We start from the raw sequence: 19,920 nt of genomic DNA on the forward strand, positions 1-19,920 counted from the left end.
GGTTCTTCACTTTAGCAATTTGCACAGAAAGATAATAGAGCATTAGCAAACTATTGTGCAATCTGGTGTAATTGCGGCACCAATGTAACACATGCCATGCCATGGATGTATTCGTGTACAAAATAACCACAATCCTGGCATAACAAAGAAATAAAACTTTAAAGCTGGATTTTATGGGACAGGGAAGAGAATTCAAAGAAATTATGAACTAAGGTCGGCTTTTTACTCTCCTGTCTTCTTGCAGGAGCTTCCAGCTGTTATCCTCACACAAACAGATTAGTTGAGCAATACATTAAAATGTACAAATTAGGTCTTTACAGTGAAATTAATGGCCAGTTCATCCACCATAAAATATAATTTTACAAAGGAAATGCTGCATCATTAAAGTTAGCATTTATGCATCCCAAACATGCAGAGTAAAATGACAGCAGCTTTCTCAAAATGGTGCTATATTCCACTAAAGTGCCTATCATTTAAAATGAAGAGCAATAACACGACTCCACTCTTTTAAGGAGGAAAGAAGGATGCTGCTAAAGTCATTCATCTTGTTCTAAAAAAATGAGAATTTTGATGGTCTTTAAAATCTTAAAACAGAGCACAGTTTTGCTCTATTGTTGTATCATATGACATCAAAATTATGCATTAAAAGGCAGTAATGATACGGTAGATAAAATAAAATTGTTTAATTTTGAGACAAATTGGCATGATCATATTTAGGTAATTTAATTTCTGAGGTATTAAAGTACTTTTATACTTTTACTAAATTGTGAAGTTTCACTGAGTTCTAAAGAACTGGACTTGAACCTACTGTAATATTCTATATCTCAGTGAGTCAGCGCTTAGTGAACCACCGCCAAGTCAATGTTTTCAACTTAGAACACCTATCTATCATGAAGTATGGGAGTTTTATAGCCAGTGTATTAGGGAACTTGAAATAGAAAATGGGATTAATCTTTTGCTTTATATCGGTGCTCTAACATAAGTGCAATAAGAGTTGTACCTACTTATGATTACATCAAGCCTTTTTATAGGGTCAAGTGATTCTTCCATTAGTTTCAGGGAGATGGAACCCTTTCTTATTTGTCCTCTTGCCATTTCACTAGTCAGATATCAGAAGCATGAAATCGTGCTTTTATCTATACCTATGCTTTCCTATCTATTGGGAGTATGATGAAATTTAAATGTATTTTGCATTTTGACACCTGAGAAAAGAAGGCAGTTTCTAGATATGAATAGATGAGTAATGTAAAACGTATTTGATTACAGATTCAAAGAAAAAGGCAACGATTATAATATAAAAACTGATTACACTGGCCCTAGCAGGTTTGGCTCAGTGGATAGAGCGTTGGCCTGTGGACTGAAGGGTCCTGGGTTTGATTCCAGTGAAGGGTGCATACCTCGGTTGCAGGCTTGATCCCTGGCCCTGGTCAGGCATGTGCAGGAGGCAACCAATCTATATGTCTCTCTCACATAGATGTTTCTCTCTCTTTGTCTCTCCCCCTCCCTTTCTCTCTCTCTAAAACTCAACAGAAGAATCCTTGAACTTGCATTTATAAAAAAATTCTTACAAAATGCTGTGGAATAATCACTAAATCAACAGCTTTGTTTTTTGCAAGATTCAGATTCCACAATTAATTATTACATACTTCAAGTGTCAAATGCTAAGTTAAGTGATCTCAGACACAAGCACTCATTTCCTTGGTTCAACAATCCTTTGCATCATCCTCATTTAATATAAGCAAACTGACAGACAATGAGGATACCAAATACTAACTTCAACTGCACATAGTTAATACTTTGAATCACATTCAGAATTCTACCTAAACAAAGTAGTATAACATATAATGGGAAATAATGAGGTCAGAAGTAAATGCAGATTAACTTCCAGAAGGGAGGAATTATATGGATCTTGAATTTGAGAAGTGAATGAGAATTTAGACTTTGAATGGAAAATGTGCATAAGCATTCCTAAATAAAAAATGCTCATTCAAAGCATCAGTTTGGAATGTGAGAGATATATCCCATCCCTCAATTACACTTGTGCTGACCTTAATGATCATGGGTCTCATCAGGAACACGTTCATTTTTCATGCTGAGAGTCACCAGTAACATTCACTTATAGAAAAATTGTGTATGTGTTGGCTGGGATAAGTTTGTTCTTTAAGCAGGGTGTATTAGTTTTTATTTTTATTTTATTGCTGCACAAGAAGTTACCACACATTTGGTGGATTCAAACAGCACCCACTTATTAGCTCATAGTTCTGTAAATCCAAATATTCACCTGGATTCTATGCTCAAAGCATCTCCAAGCCAAAATCAAGGTGCTGACCAGGCTAAACTTTTATCAGGAAGTTCTGAAATAGAGTTCATTTCCCAGCTCATACAGGTGAATGGCAGAGTCCCATCCTGTGCAGCTGTAGGTCTGAGGTTCCACTGTCCTTGCTTGTGGGCCAGGCACTGATCTCTGCTAACAAAACCTTCTCCCATCGCCCATTTAGTTCTCAAAGCCAGCAACTGTGTGTTTAGTCTCACACTTCAGGTGTCTCTCATTTTCCCTTCTGCTACTGGCTGAAGAAAATGCTGGGCTGTTAAAAAGCTCATGTGATTACATTAGGCCAGGGTAATTACTCCAGTTAGAAGGTCAACTGATTATACACTTAATTACATTTGCCACATCCCCGAGGTGATGTAAAGTAACATATTCATGAGCATGCTATTCATTATATTAATGTTCCCAGGGCCTATGCTGAAAACTTTGGGGGAGGGCACTTTTTAAATTCTGCCTGCCTCATAGGACGTATTTCTTTTTTAGCCTCTTTCATCAGTCAGTCCCCCCTTTGAGAATGAAGTTGCTTATTCAGAATGACTTCCTTTACGATCTAAACACTTAAAGGCCTTTCACTTGACTTCACTATATTATTTGATATTTTTGATAAACTCTATATTTTCTGGATTTTCACAACCTATTTTTTTCTAATTTAATACATCTTTGACCACATTTGGGTTCACTTTTCTTTCTTGTTGCTTTGTGTGTTCATTTTTCTCTGTTTCCTTTTTGTTGTTGTTAATCCTCACCTAGGGATATTTTTTCATTGATTTTTAGGAAGAATGGAAGAGAGGGGGAAAGACAGAGAGAAACATCTATTTGAGAGAAATACATTGATTGGTTGTCTCCTGCACAACCCCCGACCAGGGGCCCAGGCCGAGGAGGAGGCTGCCACCAAGGTAAGTACCCTTGACCAGAATTGAACCCAGGATTCTTTAGTCTGCCGGCTGATGCTCTATCCACTGAGCCAAACCGGATAGGGCCATTTTTTTTGTGTGGTTTTGCTGTTGTTTGTTTTTCCTTTACCAGCCTTGACATGTCCACGGAGCCTCTGGAGTACAATCTTGTCTTCCTCCTGTTGTGCATTTGCTCTCATGGATTCCATTATCACACTTCAACATGTATTACTAAGCCTGCCTTCCTTTTCGCTATGTAGTCTTTGGCTTGTATTTGAAAGAGGTTCTTACCTTCTTTCACCTCAAATGTCCAAATCCTTTCCTTTCCCCCACAACACGTTTCAGTTAGAAAAATCACAGCGTACCCAGGAATCCCTGGCAGAAATTTCAAACGCAGCGTTTCACTTTTCCTTTTTCTCCTTTCTGTCTATTTGAACAACAACAACAAAAATCTCTTGAATATGTCTCATTTTATTACTCATATCAGAAATTACATTGTGGATGTATTACCCATACACTTAAATTGCTCATGAAATTTTCTTACCTAATTTTCAAGACCCCACTCTGTTACCTTTATACTTCATGAACTCGAGAGATTTTAGAGTTGTTAGAAAGTCAACATATCTGTAGATTATGAACAATGAGTAGCTACAATTTTATATTCTTCTAAGATAATAGAAAATAGACTTTAAGTATTTAAGAAAATGTACAAAGAAAATGGGCAATAATTTTGTCCTTACCCATTACACTGAAAAAGCTCTCATTAAAAAAATAGATCAAACTAATTTTTTTTTTTAAGTTGGGATATATCTGAAGGTTGCCTCAAACTTTTTTATGATCCATGCCTTAAAAAAGTAAATGATACTTAATCTTTTTTTTTGCATTTTAGATTATATTAAAGTTGGTAAGGTAGATTCTGGGTTTGTATAATGATAATTTACTGGAACTGCCTTTTGGTAATATTGGTAGCTGATAGCTCAAAGATGAAATCCTCCTAGGAGATTCCCTTAGCCCAGGAGTTGGCAAACTGCGGCTCACGAGCCACATGCGGCTCTTTGGCCCCTTGAGTGTGGCTCTTCCACAAAATACCACGTGCGAAGAGCCACACTCAAGGGGCCAAAGAGCCGCATGTGGCTCGCGAGCCGCAGTTTGCCGACCACTGCCTTAGCCCAAGAGAGCTGCTTGCCCAACCTCTTGCCTGATTCTAGGCAGTAGCTTATATCCAGTGACTGAGAATAAGAAGTCGTAGAGGCTCAGTACATTTGCCTCACAGCAGAATGTTTCTGAAGGGCCACCCATATTCTAGAGTCCCAGTGATCAGCCGTGGCCTTGGTTGCAAATACAACGTCATTTTACAGTTTAACAAATCCCTCTCACCAAACCAACACTTTCACACTCACATAGATGGTAAGAAATCTTTGCTACTATTTTGGTGATGCATTTAAATGTTTTAATTATCAAATGATATGCTATGACTTTTCTCTGACCATCTCAGGATACCTATCTGAAAGAAATCTATTTCAATGCAAGCTGCTAGTTTAGTTGCTTCTACTCAATTACCATAATCCTCAAGAAGAGTGATTCTAAATTATTTTCAACAGGACTGTATAATTTATGGTTTTATTTTTTAAATGTTTTCACACAAAACATATCTAAGTTACACATAACTTATAATAATGGGTATCTAGACCATGTTCTATTCTATGTCTCCAAGATTTCAGTTTGGTTTTTTTTTCAAAAAAAAAATCTATTCCCCAATGCAAGCTATTTAACAGAATCACCATCTGCCTGCCCTAAGGTTTAACATCTCTAGAGGAAGGCAGAGTCCACTGGGGAAATTCTCACATAGATTTCAGTTGAAGAGATAAGGATTCCTAACCTCTTGTCCTTTGTGCTTGGGGAAATGGAAGACCACTCAGTACTGCTGGCTACGGATCCAGCTGGCTGATTCTGACCTCCTGCTTTCCGGCCAGCAGCGGGCCAAGCTGTGCTCTGCCACCAAGGGACTTGAAAAGTTCAGGCACGGTCTCATGTATTGCCAGTTCCACCCTAATTATCTCAAGCCTCAATGATCTGGTCCTAATTATCACAAGGTTTTTTTCCACTGGGATAACTGGGGTTTCATTTCCTCTATCAAATCTGTAGAATTTATTCATGACTGATAGATTTTCAAATGAATGTTTTGGGTTCCAATTTTTATGAATTCAATCAGTATATAGTTAATGTTTTTTATTTTCAAAAATAAAGCACAATCTAAAAACTTTTTCCTTAAGAAAAACAATAGTTAACTGTATGCTATAGTTAGCAAGTGATTTTTGGAACTTTGATATCTAGTTAAGAAGTAAGAATAAAAGGAAAACATGATTATCTCCAATTTCATCAAGTTTAACATTTTTCATTTACATTTTTTACTACAAGAATCCCCTAAATATTCTCTGTAATAAGTACTTTAAATAAGAAAACAAACTACATGCTTTTGACTTTTTAAAATGTTTTTTCAGGGAATGGGCCACTTACATGGGTTAAGTAACTGGAGAAGCCTATGCAGTTACTCAGACATCAGGTTGTTGTAAAATATGTTGAAGAAAGAAAAGTGTATTTGTTTGCACTATTATTTTTTTTAAAAAATTAGAGGCCTGGTGCATGAACTTTGTGCAATGGGAGGGAGACCCCTCAGCTCGGCCTGCGCCCTTTCACAGTCCGGGAGCCCTCGGGGAATGTCCGACTGTGAGCTTGTGGCTGGATGGCCTTCTGCTGCTGCATGGCTTGCTGCTTGAGCTTCAGCAGCTGCTGCACGTGCATGGGCTGGGCCACCACAGTCTGTACTGTGAACACTATCGAGTGGGTGAGTCAAGCATGGAGGCAGGCTCACCCTGAGTTCCCTGTGCTTCCCTGAATCACTGAGTTATTCAGACTGACTGCCTTCTACAGAGAATGGAACCAGGATCCAGCCTATGCCGGCAGTCAGACATCCCTCTCGCAGTCCAGGACTCCTCAGTGAATGTAGCAGTGTGCCAAGTGGCAGGCAGCCAGGGAGAAGCCCGAATTGGGACCAGGCGCTGTGCCACTCACACTCATCCAGCCCGCTGTGCCTGCTTGATAGTGCTGCCACAGAATTGGGAGAGGCTCTTGTGGCAGCTGCACTCGCCAGCCATGAGTCTGGCTTCTGGCTAACCTGGCACTCCCTCTGTGGGAGTGCACTGACCACCAGGGAACAGCTACTGTGTTGAGCGTCTGCCCCGTGGTGGTCAGTGTGCATCATAATGACCAGTCATTCTGGTCGTTCCACCTTAATGATTGCTTAGGCTTTTATATACATAGATACTTTTGGTAATTCATATTGCTGAGTTTTTCTGTTTCTTAAAGCATTTCCATAATTTTTCCCCCATAGCTTTTCCTCAAATATGTGTGTGCCACTTCTCCACAAGGCAGACACCACTAAAAATATGACTTTTCCTATTTTCTTGTTGGTAGCAGCAACGCAAATGAGCTTACTCTTTTCTGCTGTATTTGTGTGACCAAAACTATCACTGAGTTATATCATGAAGAAGAAGAATGATAACAGAATCCTGTGTGCATCAAACCTCTTACTTTGGAGTAGTTAACTCCATAGGCTATCATAGTATGATATCTGAGTTTATTATTTTATCTGAATACACTAATGCACTAGCTGGTGAACTAGTGGAGATAAAAGGCAGTTGTTATCCATTTAAGTAGATAAAACAGGATCATATTTTGGTCTTTTTGTTTTTGAGGAAAAAAACTCATGTTGTCCATGTATTACATAGAGTTTCCCAAGAAGCAAATTTGTAGATATAAGTTGGCATGTAAGAATTTTGTTGAGGAGTGTCCTCGATATTAACACCTCTAGAGGCATGAAGGAATTAGGATTGGACAAAGAAGGATTTGAACTTTGTGCATTATCAGTGGAGGTCTAGGTCAATCCCATGGACAGCTGTGCTGGGATGGCCCTTCAGAATATCCCTCCTTGTGGAAGGAGATCAGGCATTTACACCACCACACCGTGTCATTAGATGCTGAGTGCCCTGGGGAGACAGTGTCCCCTTGGGTAAGGCACTTTTCCTTGACTGAGGAAAATTCAAAAAGTGAACTCAGCATAAAGTTATCAGTTACCAAAACGTTCAGGTAAAGTTTGGTAGCACACCAGGGCAGCCATTCCAGTCCACCTTTTGTTCTCTTCAGCTCCACATACTTTATATAATAAATTATGGAAACTCTTCCTCACAGATTCATGTTGTTCATATTTCCTAAGATAACTTGCAACAGGAATAGACTTCAACCTCACCTCCATCGATGATCTTGCAGCTGTACCTGAAATCAACCTTTTTTTTTTTTTTTTTTTACCAAGTCTAGATTCACTTTAACCAGCATCTTCCCTGTCTTAGGAATTATGTGGTGTGTTGACCCAGAAGTTCTTCCCAATGGGACCTGAACTCCTGGTCATCATGCCCCTTTCAGCCTCCTGCACTGATGCATTCACATCAAACCTGGGTGAGGAAATACCACGTGATATCTCAGAGGATCACGCAGGTGCCAAGCACGTGTTTTCTGTCCTTGCATAACGACATCCCTGCCTGCTCTGATGATCAAGATCAATTACTCCTGCTGAGATAATGACACATTTAATTGATTTTTAGCTTAAAGTTTAAAAGGGCTCTTGCTGCATGTACTGGTGGAAGTCTTCTCCCTCAGGAAACTCAGATTGCTAAAGGTAAAAAAGGAGAAATAAGCAAAAATCCTGTAAATTGATCATTAAAAATAAGAGTAAACAGGTTGAATTTTGCTTCCAAACCTCAGTTCTCAAATCCATTTTTCTACTTTTTTGACACCATGGTATCAAATGAAGGTTGTTGATTTTAAGAATAATTGTATCCTGGAGGATAGCACTCTAACCTAGCAAGGTATTATCTGCAAGTTGGCATATTAGTTGCACTTTCCAAGTTGGTAAATTTACATTTTATACACAAATCCTCAAAAATAATGGTGCAGGTTAGGCCCTGCCAGCAGAAACAGCACCTAGAATAAATTTTGATTCCAGTTGGGAAGAATTGTGTCATCTTCTAGTGTGGGGGGACTCCATTGCAATTAACTTGCCACCAAGAGGCCAGGTGATCTCTTCACGCATCATGCCATTTCAGGGATTCATTATTGAACTTTGTGCTCGAAGTAGCACCATCTAGGTCTAAAGCTAGCCTCATGCTGGACTGGACCCTGCTCCAACATGGAAAGGAAACTCTGGACACTGGGTCTGATTTTAGCTCTACTGAAACCCCAGCTACACTTCTTCTCTGACTGGATTAAGGGAAGTGGCACTTTGGAAACCCAGGGATGGAATTCCATGAAAATTAAACTTTCTACCATATCTCATCCTCCATGGGGGCCTCCAGAAATGCTATTCCAGCGGTACCCCAAGAACCACACTCCACAAGCAACCGGGGAAGATGAGACAAAATGTCTGACATTTGTCCGATGTTACTCTATTTGTTTAATACATTGTCAGTGGTGCATGCTTTTTGTTGGCCATCGTCTTGCACTATGAATATCATATAGTAAACCTATTCCCATAGGTCCATTGACATACATATTCCCAAGACATCTTTGACCCTGATCTGGTGATCTCATTTTTGATTGTTGTTTTGCTTTGTTTTGTTTTCATACTTTCTACAAACCTGCTACGCCATCTGCAACTGCCCATGAGTCTGTATCTATTCTTTTACTGGCCTGTTCTTTTTTCCACATAATATGAATGACTTACACTTTGCTTGTTGGGAGGATTTCTTCTCTCTTTTAACTCTCAGGGCTATGCCAGCATGTGGCTCCAATGAAGCAGCATTGGGCTATTATTGGAGGGTGACCAAATACTCAGTCTAATCAACCAAAAGTCTGAGAAAGATAGAAATTACCAAAACCAATTCAAGAAGAAAGTACAACTTAGAATAACATATTGGTAAAAGAAAGTTAATTTGGAATTAAAATCTTATCCAAAACATTAGTGCCTCCTACCCCAAGAAAGGAACAACAAAAACAGGAGACCAGCCAGATAGCTTCCCTGATAAATGTTATCAAATATTGGCAAAGCAGTCAAAGAAACCTAGATTCATGGGGAGAGGCATAAACCCCTCTCTCAAGCTGAAGGGGTCAAACAACTTTAAGGCCATGTTAAAAATTTCTACAGTGTGACTGCAACAAAATTAAATCTACTTCTGAAAGTATTCTGGGCAGATGTCATCATGTTAGAAAGGCACACATAATTTGATGTAATATATTCAGATCATGAGGAGTTTTCTTTGATTTTTAAACTTACATTGTGCTCTGGTACATTGAACAATCTAACCACTCAGGGTAGAGACATATATCAAGAAAGACACTTACAGAAATCCTACATGCCAGCAAAGCTCAAATAATACATTGAGCTATATTCCAGTTTAATTTTAAATGCCCTTTCTTTGTTAAATTCTCATAGAGATATCTAAGTCAATGTGAAATTTTCTCCTATTTTTGGCAAAATCCCAACTAAATTAAAGTACATAACTTTGCATCTTCATGTTTGTGTTTTTCTGACGCTCTGCAAATGGAACTCAGCCATTTTCCCTTGAGAAAAGGAGGGGTGGATCTGGATTTCTTCTTTGACAGTCTTGACAGTCAAAGCTTCTCCAAGAACTCTGAGACTAAATAGAGTTGAATGGGTTTGCTGAAGATGCTATAAATTAAATCTTCTCATGTCCCAGTTTTCTCAAGACTCAAACAATAAATAGGACAACTAAGAATAGCACCTCATTAGGAAACAATTCAAACATAGCTGGCAATGCAGCATATTCTATCTTTCTTTGCTGTTGCTAGTCATATGCATGCTCCTATGTATGTATATGTGTGTGTATAGTACATATACATAAAATTTCCATATCATTTTCAAGTCTATGTCCTTTGGTCCAGTGTACATAACTGTGTATTTAAAATTAATTGAGAGGCTATAACAAAAAAGAATATCTTACCATTTGCAACAGCATAGAGGGACCTGGAGAGTATTATGCTGAACTAATAAGCCAGTCAGAGAAAGGTAAATATCATATGACTTCAGTCATATGTGGAATCTAATGAACAAAATAAAGTGATGAACAAAATAGATCCAGAGACATAGAAGCGTGGAACAGACTGAGGAACCTCAGAAGGAAGGCAGTGTGAGTTGGGGGATGGATGGGGAGAGATTAACCAAAGAGGGAACTTCTATGCATGTACACATAGCCCATGGACACAGACAATAGGTGGTGAAGGCCTGGGATAGCAGATGTCGGGTGGAAGGGGTCCATGGGAGAAAGGGGGGGCATCTGTGATACTTTCAACAATAAAGATACATTTTTAAAAGGTAATTGAAAGGAGATAAACTGACCCCCTTGAATCTGTAAAAGGAGGCTGAAAGAGAGCTAAAACATTGTCGCTCTGACTTGCATGTCAGTTATGGGATCTGAATGAGAGCTCTCCAGGAAAAAGGTTTTTAACTTGGCATGAAAAGAAAAGCAGGGTGTTTTAGTGACATCAGTGAGAAATAACAGTAGTTCTGAGGACGTGTCCCTCCACAGAATCAACCCTCATCCCCCCAAACAAAATGAGCAAAACTATTCAAAATCACCTTTGTCAGAACTTTGGAAAATAGTCAAAAGTTTACAGCAAGCAAGCAAGCACTGACTGGAGAATTAGTTGGTTAGAAATCCTAGGAAAGCTGTGCAGCATTTTTAGTTACTCGTGCTCCTGTCCTGCTCCCCATATTGGCCGCAATCTGAGGACAGCAGCCTGTTTCCCTGTGCGGGACCCTGTGTCTCCGGGTCCAGAGAGAGAGAGGGCAGACCTTGCTCTCTAGGACCTGAATCTGTTGGGTTGGACCAGTTTGGGGTCTGCCTGAAGGACTAAGCAAGGATTTGCATTTATTCCCCCTAACTTTTCAGCCTCTCAGGGTTAGAAAAGGAGTGAGGTACAGAGCATTCTTCAAAAACTGTGAAAGGCAAAGTAATCTGCTGCTGCCTGGGGCAAAGATTACAATGGAGACAAACAATCAATATTTTTGAAAACCTGGGAGGAAAAGCTGGGGGAAAGTATTTTGGGAGAATTAGAGCATTATATAATATCCCTCATGCACAACTCAGGAAAGGATGCATGCTAAAAACAACAAACAACCTTAGAAGACTTCATTTTCATCTATGGCTGATCTTAAAAGCTGGGGCAGGTTTATAAACAGCATGCGTGGCTAAGCACTGAAGAAGTGTTTCAACACAGAGCCAATCTACAAAGATAGAGTATTTGTATTTATTTTTTTGTTCCAGGCATTCAAGAAATCTCTATGCAAATGTTCTATCCATTTACATGGTCACAATGTAAAAAAAACACACAAATACAAAAATGCTTCAGAGACTTCATGTGACAAATGATAGTCTTTAAAAAATAGTATATGAAAGTTACTAAACCATGCAACAACTCCACCTCAAATGTAAAACACACACACACACACACACACATAACAAATTGCTGAGTAGGAGAAAGAATCTGATTTTCAGAGTTAGCAAATTATAGTATTTAAATATACAATATTTCAACAACAATAGCAAAATAAAGCTTTTGAAGAAACAAGAAAATGTGGCTTGTTACATTAAAAACTGTCCCTGAGGAAGCATAGACATGAACTGTCCTAGACAAGACTTTAAATCAACTGCCTCCTTCAAAAAGTTAGACAAAAAATATGTTGTCACTTCAAGAAGTTAAACAAAGCATTGTCATCATGTGACCCAGCCACTTCACTCCTAGGTATAAACCCAACAGAACTATAAATAAGTATTTGAATAAATACATGTACACAAATATCCATAGCATCACAATTTATAAAAGCCAAAATGTAGTAACAACCCAAATGTTCACCATCAGAAGATGGATAAACAAAATGGAACATATGCATAATGAGATCTGTCTTCCAAAAATTTCAAGTGCTAACACTTGCTACAACATGGATAAACCTTGAAAACATTATGCTAAGTGATAGAAACCAGGCACAAAGGCTCCATTATTATATGATTCCATTTAAATGAAATATCCAGAGTAGGTAAATTGATGAAGACATAAAGCAGGTTGGTAATTGCCGGAGGCAGGGTGGAGGGAGAAAATGAACTGACTTAAGGAATAGGAGTTTTCTTTTGGGGAGATGAAGAGATTTGGGAGTCTATGGAGATGGTATTTGCACAACATTCTGAATATACTAAGTACCACTGAATTGTAGTCTGTAACATGGTTAATTTTATGTTATGCAAATTTCACCTCCAAAAAAGAAATTTAAGAAAAAATGATGGGAGACCTCTGCTACAAACTAGGATATAGTACAGTGATGGCGAACCTTTTGAGCTCGGCGTGTCAGCCTTTTGAAAAACCCTAACTTAACTCTGGTGCCGTGTCACATATAGAAATTTTTTGACATTTGCAACCATAGTAAAACAAAGACTTATATTTTTGATATTTATTTTATATATTTAAATGCCATTTAACAAAGAAAAATCGACCAAAAAAATGAGTTCGCGTGTCGCCTCTGACACGCGTGTCATAGGTTCGCCATCACTTACAGTAGGTCATCCAGGGCTGATGCTTTGTTGCAAGAACTAGAAAAAGTCACAGACATGACAAGCAGTATGCACTGGGACTACCAGAGGTCTGTCGAAGTAAGGAGGACTGGCTGAATAAACACAGCCTACAAGGACTTTTCTGGATAGAGCTGACTATGGTGAGTCAATTTTTCTTAATCCGGGGATACATCAAATCTGGAAAGAGGCTGAAGAGAAAGTTTAGCCAAGGCAGAGGTCACTGTCAGGGGGAAGAAACCACAGATTTGTAAGCATGAGGAGGGCTGGAGGAAAAACTTGAGGGCTTCCGTACATATAGTCGGGGTGACCCATGGTCATTTCCTGAGCTGGGGAGCACAGCAGATACTGAAGAAAGGCCAGAGCTTCAAAAGGGCGAAATAAACCTTGCAGTCAGTCCTTAGGTGCCTGGAAAATAAAGGCTTGCTGGGGAGTGGTGCTCCCTGCAAGTTCATTTTTGTTTCTTTTGTTAGATATTTGGATTTTCCCTGGTGAGAGCTGAAAAGTGGAGTCATAGCTTAGGAATGCTAAGGATAACCTCATGGCCGAGGTTAAGGATAACGTTGTACTTTAAGTCGAAAGTGTGGAGGGTGACATTCTGAGAGAAGAGAGCACACCAGAGGTAGCTGGATTTTTACTGAGGCTGCAAGCCACCGGAACCCAGCTCCACGTCTGAAAGGACTGAGACAATCAGTCCTTCCAGCTGCCTGTCAGAGTCAAGGTCTTAGCCATTGTGATGATAAGAACTGGAAGAGAGGATTTAAAGCTGTCATTATGCACAGATTCTATGATTGTGTACTATGTATAGTCCAAAAGAATCTGAAGACAAATGATAGAAATCTGTAAGTGAATTGTCTACGGTTGCTGGCACAATGCCTGTATTCACAAAAACACATTTAAAAAATAAACCATGGGCTAAAAAATTTAAATGGAAATTAGAAAATATTTTTAAGTGACTATAGTGAAGATATTCATATAAAAATCATGAGCTAAAGCTAAAGGAATTCTTATAGGATAATTTATAACCATAAACACTTAAAATAAAATAAAGAAAAGAAAGACCGAAAGGAAATGATTTAGCTTTCCCAACATGGCAAGCTAATTCTTAAACTCCTGTGATAATTCAAAAGGCAAAAAAGAGTCAGGGTAGTGTTAAAGAAAAAACAAGGCAGAAGGACTAAAACACCAAATATCAAACTAAGTAATAACACACAATTAAAGTTCATAAGTAGACCATGGTTACCCAATTCACAACAAAGGCTACACTCTACTACCGTGGGGAAAGCACAGTCTTTTTAATACACAGTGTTGGGTGGACTGGATATAGATATGTGAAAGCAAGTTTCTATCAAACCCCTCCTCCTCCAGCAATGCTACTCCGGGGGCAGACACTGACCAGGAAGGAAAAAAAAGCACACCACAAAACAGTTTTTTTCACGCACATGCACACATGCTAAGTACATGGCACAAAAGTATTCACAGAGGTTTTATTCATAGTAGTCACAGAAAATGAACCTATTCAGATGCCTATTTACAGTGCATAAGATAAATTGAGTTATATTTACAGAATGTGATACAAACACTAATGAACATAATCTATAAACACATGGAACAATATGGATGAATTACACAATAATAATATTGAGGGGGAAAACCTCACACATGAAAGACTACTAACCCATGTGATTTCATTCATAGAAAGTCCCAGGGCAGACAAAGTCAATCTGGGCTGTCAGAGCTCAGGACAGGGGTCAGTCCCCTTGTCGGCAGTGTACAGAGGGGAGGGGGCACATGGGCAAGTCCTGGGTCTTGGTGCCAGTTGCCCAGATTGGTTCAATGTGTTAAAATTCATCAAACTTTACGCTATCAGGATGTTATATTGTGCAATGTGCATTGATTGTACATTAAGAGTATATATACCTTTCTATATGTATATTAGACTTCCATAAGAGGTCATAAAAATATAAATATGTGTTTACTTATGCTTCCGAATGGTTCTTTCCATATTTTAAGAATATCAATTTTTACTCTGTGTATGAAGAAGCCCAATTAGAAAAAAGAAAAAAAAAAGAAAAAAATGTAATTTTTAAATAAATGTTTACCAGTGATTCTTATTCAGGGGATATTTATCCCCAAAAGGAATATTTGGCAATATCTAAAGTTATTTTTAAAATTTTCTCTACCACAGAGGGACAGGGGAGATGTGAATTAGTATCTAATGGTGAAGGCCAATGATATGGCTCATCACAGACAATGTACACAATGGCTCCTAGAAATAAAGTATTTGCCCCAAAATGCCAATGACACCAAGGGCGAGAAACTCTGAGTTAAACAACATGCTTTTTATTAAATGTGTGTTTAGTAAACGATGAGGCTTTCCTTAGCTCCACTCTGTTGCTGATGGGAATTCCCGGGATGCAATCTTTTTTGAGACTCAGTGGATGTCACATGCTTCTTGCCATATGTTTCTTGACGAAAATCTTGCCTCCCCTCAGCTTTTAATTCCCCAAATATTAATTAACCTTCTCAACTGCAAGTTAATCTCAAATATGCATTAACACCGCATTTCCTTGTCTCCTTTCCCTGACCCGACTTTATCTGCTAGAAGCTTACCCTTTTCCTCAGGCCCAAATGAAAGTCAGATTGAGGAGCCAAACAAGCAACATTTTGTTCAAAACAAGGTAAATAGCATGGAGGCGTTTCTCCGGTATCAGCCACTTACAGTACCATCATCTCCTCAAACTGCACGCCCGGGTCTGGTTGTTGTCCCTTGCAGTCCCCTTGCCTGAACCCCAAGAATAAGCCAGAGGGCCTGTGGACTGATGCTTTGAAAGAAAAAAAAAATGGCCCTATCCACAGAAGGGGGCTGAGAAAGGTGAAAAATATCTAAGAAAAAACAAATGGAGATTAATAGCCAGTACGTTATGGTTATTATGTTCTTCTAGGTTATAAAGGCATAATATTACATAATGACATTTTCATCAATATAGCTCACTGTCACAGTGAATATCCAATTAGGACAAGACCATTAAGGAAAAAAGGAGTTTAAAACACTGGATTCTTGTGTTTTTTATTCCCACTGAGAGATCAGTCAGAATAAATATAGTATGTTGCATTTCCATTACTATAGGGAATACCATATGCAGATAAAGGTTTCAAGAGGCAAAAAAAAATAAATAAATGATTCATAATGTGTGTCAAATATTGACAGTTAATCTGCAGCAACGAATTATTTCACCCATGACACTGGAGTGGTCAAGGAAATGTGTGAGAATGTGTAAGCTTCAATTACTGGATGTGTAAGAAGGGAAAGGCTATTTTTCATCCTGAAGTATGGCAAGAAGAGTCAAATGTAGAATTTGAAGTTAAATATTCTTAAATTACTTGCAAATTTCATATTATAGTACTGGCATGCCTATAAAGAGATTTTTCTTAAAGATGACAGTAGAATATTTGATTTTTAACATTTTATCCCAATTAAATCTTTAAATTAGAAATTACTGGAATTATTAAAGAATGAGAGGATGGGGATAGAAACAATTGTAGACATTTTTTTAAAAATATATTTTATTGAATTTTCACAGAGAGGAAGGGAGAGAGATAGAGTCAGAAACATCGATGAGAGAGAGACATCGATCAGTCGCCTCCTAGGAGGCACATCCCCCACTGGGGATGTGCCCGCAACCCAGGTACATGCCCTTCACCGGAATCGAACCTGGGACCCTTCAGTCCGCAGGCCGACGCTCTACCCACTGAGCCAAACCGGTTTCGGCATAGACATTTTTTTTTAAATTTTCAATACCCAATTGCTAAGAACTCATTTCCCAAATACTAGCCTTTATCCTATTGATATGATTATATCAAACTATGCTGACATTCAGTTAATAAGAGAAATGATCAGATTTTGACATTGTGTTACTTTCCTGTGATTCAATAACTTTTGTGGTTTGAGAAACATAAATAAAATTCTGTGACCACCGAGATCAGGGAAAAAAAAACCCTAAAAACTCTTAGAGTGACACAGATAATTACACAAGCTACTAAAAATAAAAATAGCACCGGGAGATGAAATGACAACTCGTTGAAGTCCAACAACTGTCTGATCTAAAAGCAATTGTTAATGTCTGTACAACTCATTGAGAAGACATCAATATTTGTGGACTATTATTCAAGGCACTGAAAGTGATAAGAAACTAAATCACACTCTTCATCTCTTTCATTTGTAAAATCTATGGTTGCTTCAATTTAAAATATGTCATCCGGGGAAAAAGGTAAATCTAGCATTCCCATTATTTTCTTGGCTCTTTCTCCTTACAAGTTTTCATGTAAATTCAATTTTTCTTGAAGTATAAATATTATTGCATTATTTGCAGAAAAAAAATGCGCAAAGTAATTTTAAATGAAACGCACTCTCCTCACTTCCGGGGGCGGGGCGGGGGCGAGGGCGGGGGAGATGCAAGCTAAATTATAAAAAAAAAAACCAAACACTAAAATATATAATAGCATTTTTTAAAAACTAAGAGTATAATCTGATATCTAACTTGAAAGAAGCTGAAAAAGGCAAGAAACCATTCACTAAGATAGAAAAACACATCTACTATTTTTTTAAGACAAACTGAAGAATTAGTAAATATTAACCATTGTAAACAAATAAATAAAATAGCATGAAGTATCCAAAAATATCAGTAATCACAGTAAATATAAATTTAGGTATTTTGCCCATTAAAACAGTGGATATGTTTAATAGATAAATGCATATGTATGATCTTTGCCAGAGACATATTTATTTACAAAAAGAGAAAAGTGTTATTCAAGATAAGTATGACAAATTTTGATTAAAGAGATAAATTATAATTCAACCTTAATTTTTTTCAGATATGAAGTGCTTAGAACTATTTGCAGAATTTTAAAATTATAGATCTCTCAATATAGATTTATTCTCTCTCTCTCTCTCTCTCTCTCTTTCTCTCTCTCTCTCTCTCATTTTTATACCTTATGTTTTCTTTATCCATCTGCCCCTCCTAATATACACATTTCTCCATGGAAATTAGCCAACCATAGTTTAAAGTACTTCTGTTAGCTAGAAATATCAATGACAATGTCTATAATTGATGGACCAAAGCCAGATCTTCGATTATCACACTACAGCTACTGTTTGGCTGATCTTTGATTATCACACTACAGCTACTCTCTGTATGATCTTTGATTATCACACTACAGCTACTGTTTGGCTCCAATGTCATTCCTGAGCTTTGCTTTTATTGTTGCTTTCTTATTTGATTTTGACACATATGGGAAAACTGAAATTTCCCCTCTTTATCAGGCACTAAAGTGAAATTATTATTAAGGGGAGTGATTTCCCTTATAAAATTGTTAACAGAAAATCCCTTCATTTCTTTAAAAAGTGATAGTATCTTTGCCGGGCTAAAAATAACTCATTGATCTGAGGAAGATTTACATAGGCAGTGAAAACCATTATTTCCCCCAAGGTTATCTAGATGATAGCTGCTTTATTGTTTCCTGGCAACAGAACACTCCCAAAGTGCTATAGCAAACACTTCAGGTGTTAAATAAACTGTTAACTGCTGTTCTACTGCTGATTTCTAGATGCTCTTCACTGTAGTGACAGGATGTATGCTATCATCTATAGGAAAGTCTGCTGAGAGATCACTAATAGTGAGTCATTGCATTGTTCTCTTTCTCATTACTGTATCTTGTTATCTGTTGCTGTAAACACATGCACACATTCTGATGGTCTATCTCAAACAGTAAAGCAAAATGTTTTAAAAATATGCATCTGCTTTGTAATACTGAGTGCCTCATCAATGATGCAAGTATGTAACCAAGAGGAAGCAAGCTGAGAGCATTCAATTCTCAACATCTCCTGTGTTATGATGAAACGAAAATGGAATCCTAAGAGGTTGAGTAATAATACATGCAGCCTCGCCATTCTATTTACATATTTTCTAGAGGGTCTCCAGAAGTGTTAATACCTTCGTACATTTTCTGCTTATTTTCCTTAACAAAAACTATATACACATTTTTTAAACTAAAAGTGAAAATGTCACTAAGTGTTTGCAGACGATAAATGCATCTTCCAAATGTACTGATGGCTTATTTCTACAATTCCAAAGACATTTCATTACATCCTAACCTCTTGATACAATACGTAACTATTGAGGTTTTCATCAGTAGATGTTCTAAACCTAGCGATTTCCAGGGTAGTTAAGTCAAATCTCTAGCATTTAATAGATCAGTCTAGTTAGAGGACTAGAATTCCAAAACCTCTCCACCATCCACACCAATAACACTGATATATTTTTTCACCTCTATACTTGCTGCATATTCATCAGAATATGTATTCACATTTAACCCAATAATATATATATTTGATTGTTACGTGCCCATATATGCCCAATTTTCATGAGACAGTGTTGTAATGTACCCGGCGAATCACACAAGGACGCCTCAAGAAGTTGAATTAAGGAGTCACATTTATTGCAAATCCGGGACTACAAGGGGGCATTTTGCTCTCCAAATCTCTTAGTAATTACATAGCCCAGCAGTTTACAGAAGTAGAATTGAATGAGTTAGTTAAATTATAGTTTTGGGTCTCCAAATCACTGAATCAATGGAAACACATTGCCTGGAGCCATGGGTCTTGGGACCACTGAATTGACAGAAGCACATTATCTGGAGCCCTCGGGTCTTGGGACCACTGAGTCAACTGGATCGCATTATCTGTAGCCACTGAGGCCATTTAGGATAATTGTGCTGTCCTGGTTCCCAGGGATAGAAGAATATGCTTTCTAAAATCAGTATGACCACAATCAATGGGGTATTCACATTACAATCAATAAGGTATTCAATTGAATGGGATGATTTATATAATTCAGAAAATCAAAATAACTTTTCTATTATTTTAGCAAGCAAATAATGACAGAAGCCAAGTCAGGAGGGTTAAAATATTAAACATGTACCCAAACATGGTTGCTACCGTGCTTCAACGGGAACTTAGTTGTGATAACCTTCCTTTATGAAATTGTTTTCAGAAGTTCCAGCTAAC

General features: G+C 37.9%; 1 long non-coding RNA gene across 1 annotated transcript; it reads left to right on the forward strand.

Annotated features, from left to right (window-relative positions):
* Positions 1-1,114: 1,114 nt before the first annotated feature.
* On the forward strand, positions 1,115-19,760 carry LOC107184591. The gene is made up of 4 exons (XR_001515461.1): positions 1,115-1,126; positions 12,326-12,328; positions 19,112-19,115; positions 19,654-19,760. It is a non-coding gene; the product is annotated as an uncharacterized LOC107184591 (long non-coding RNA).
* The last annotated feature ends 160 nt before the right edge of the window (positions 19,761-19,920 follow it).

Source organism: Myotis davidii, unplaced genomic scaffold (assembly GCF_000327345.1).
Source record: "Myotis davidii unplaced genomic scaffold, ASM32734v1 scaffold126, whole genome shotgun sequence".
In the NCBI taxonomy this organism is placed as follows: Eukaryota; Metazoa; Chordata; class Mammalia; order Chiroptera; family Vespertilionidae; genus Myotis; species Myotis davidii.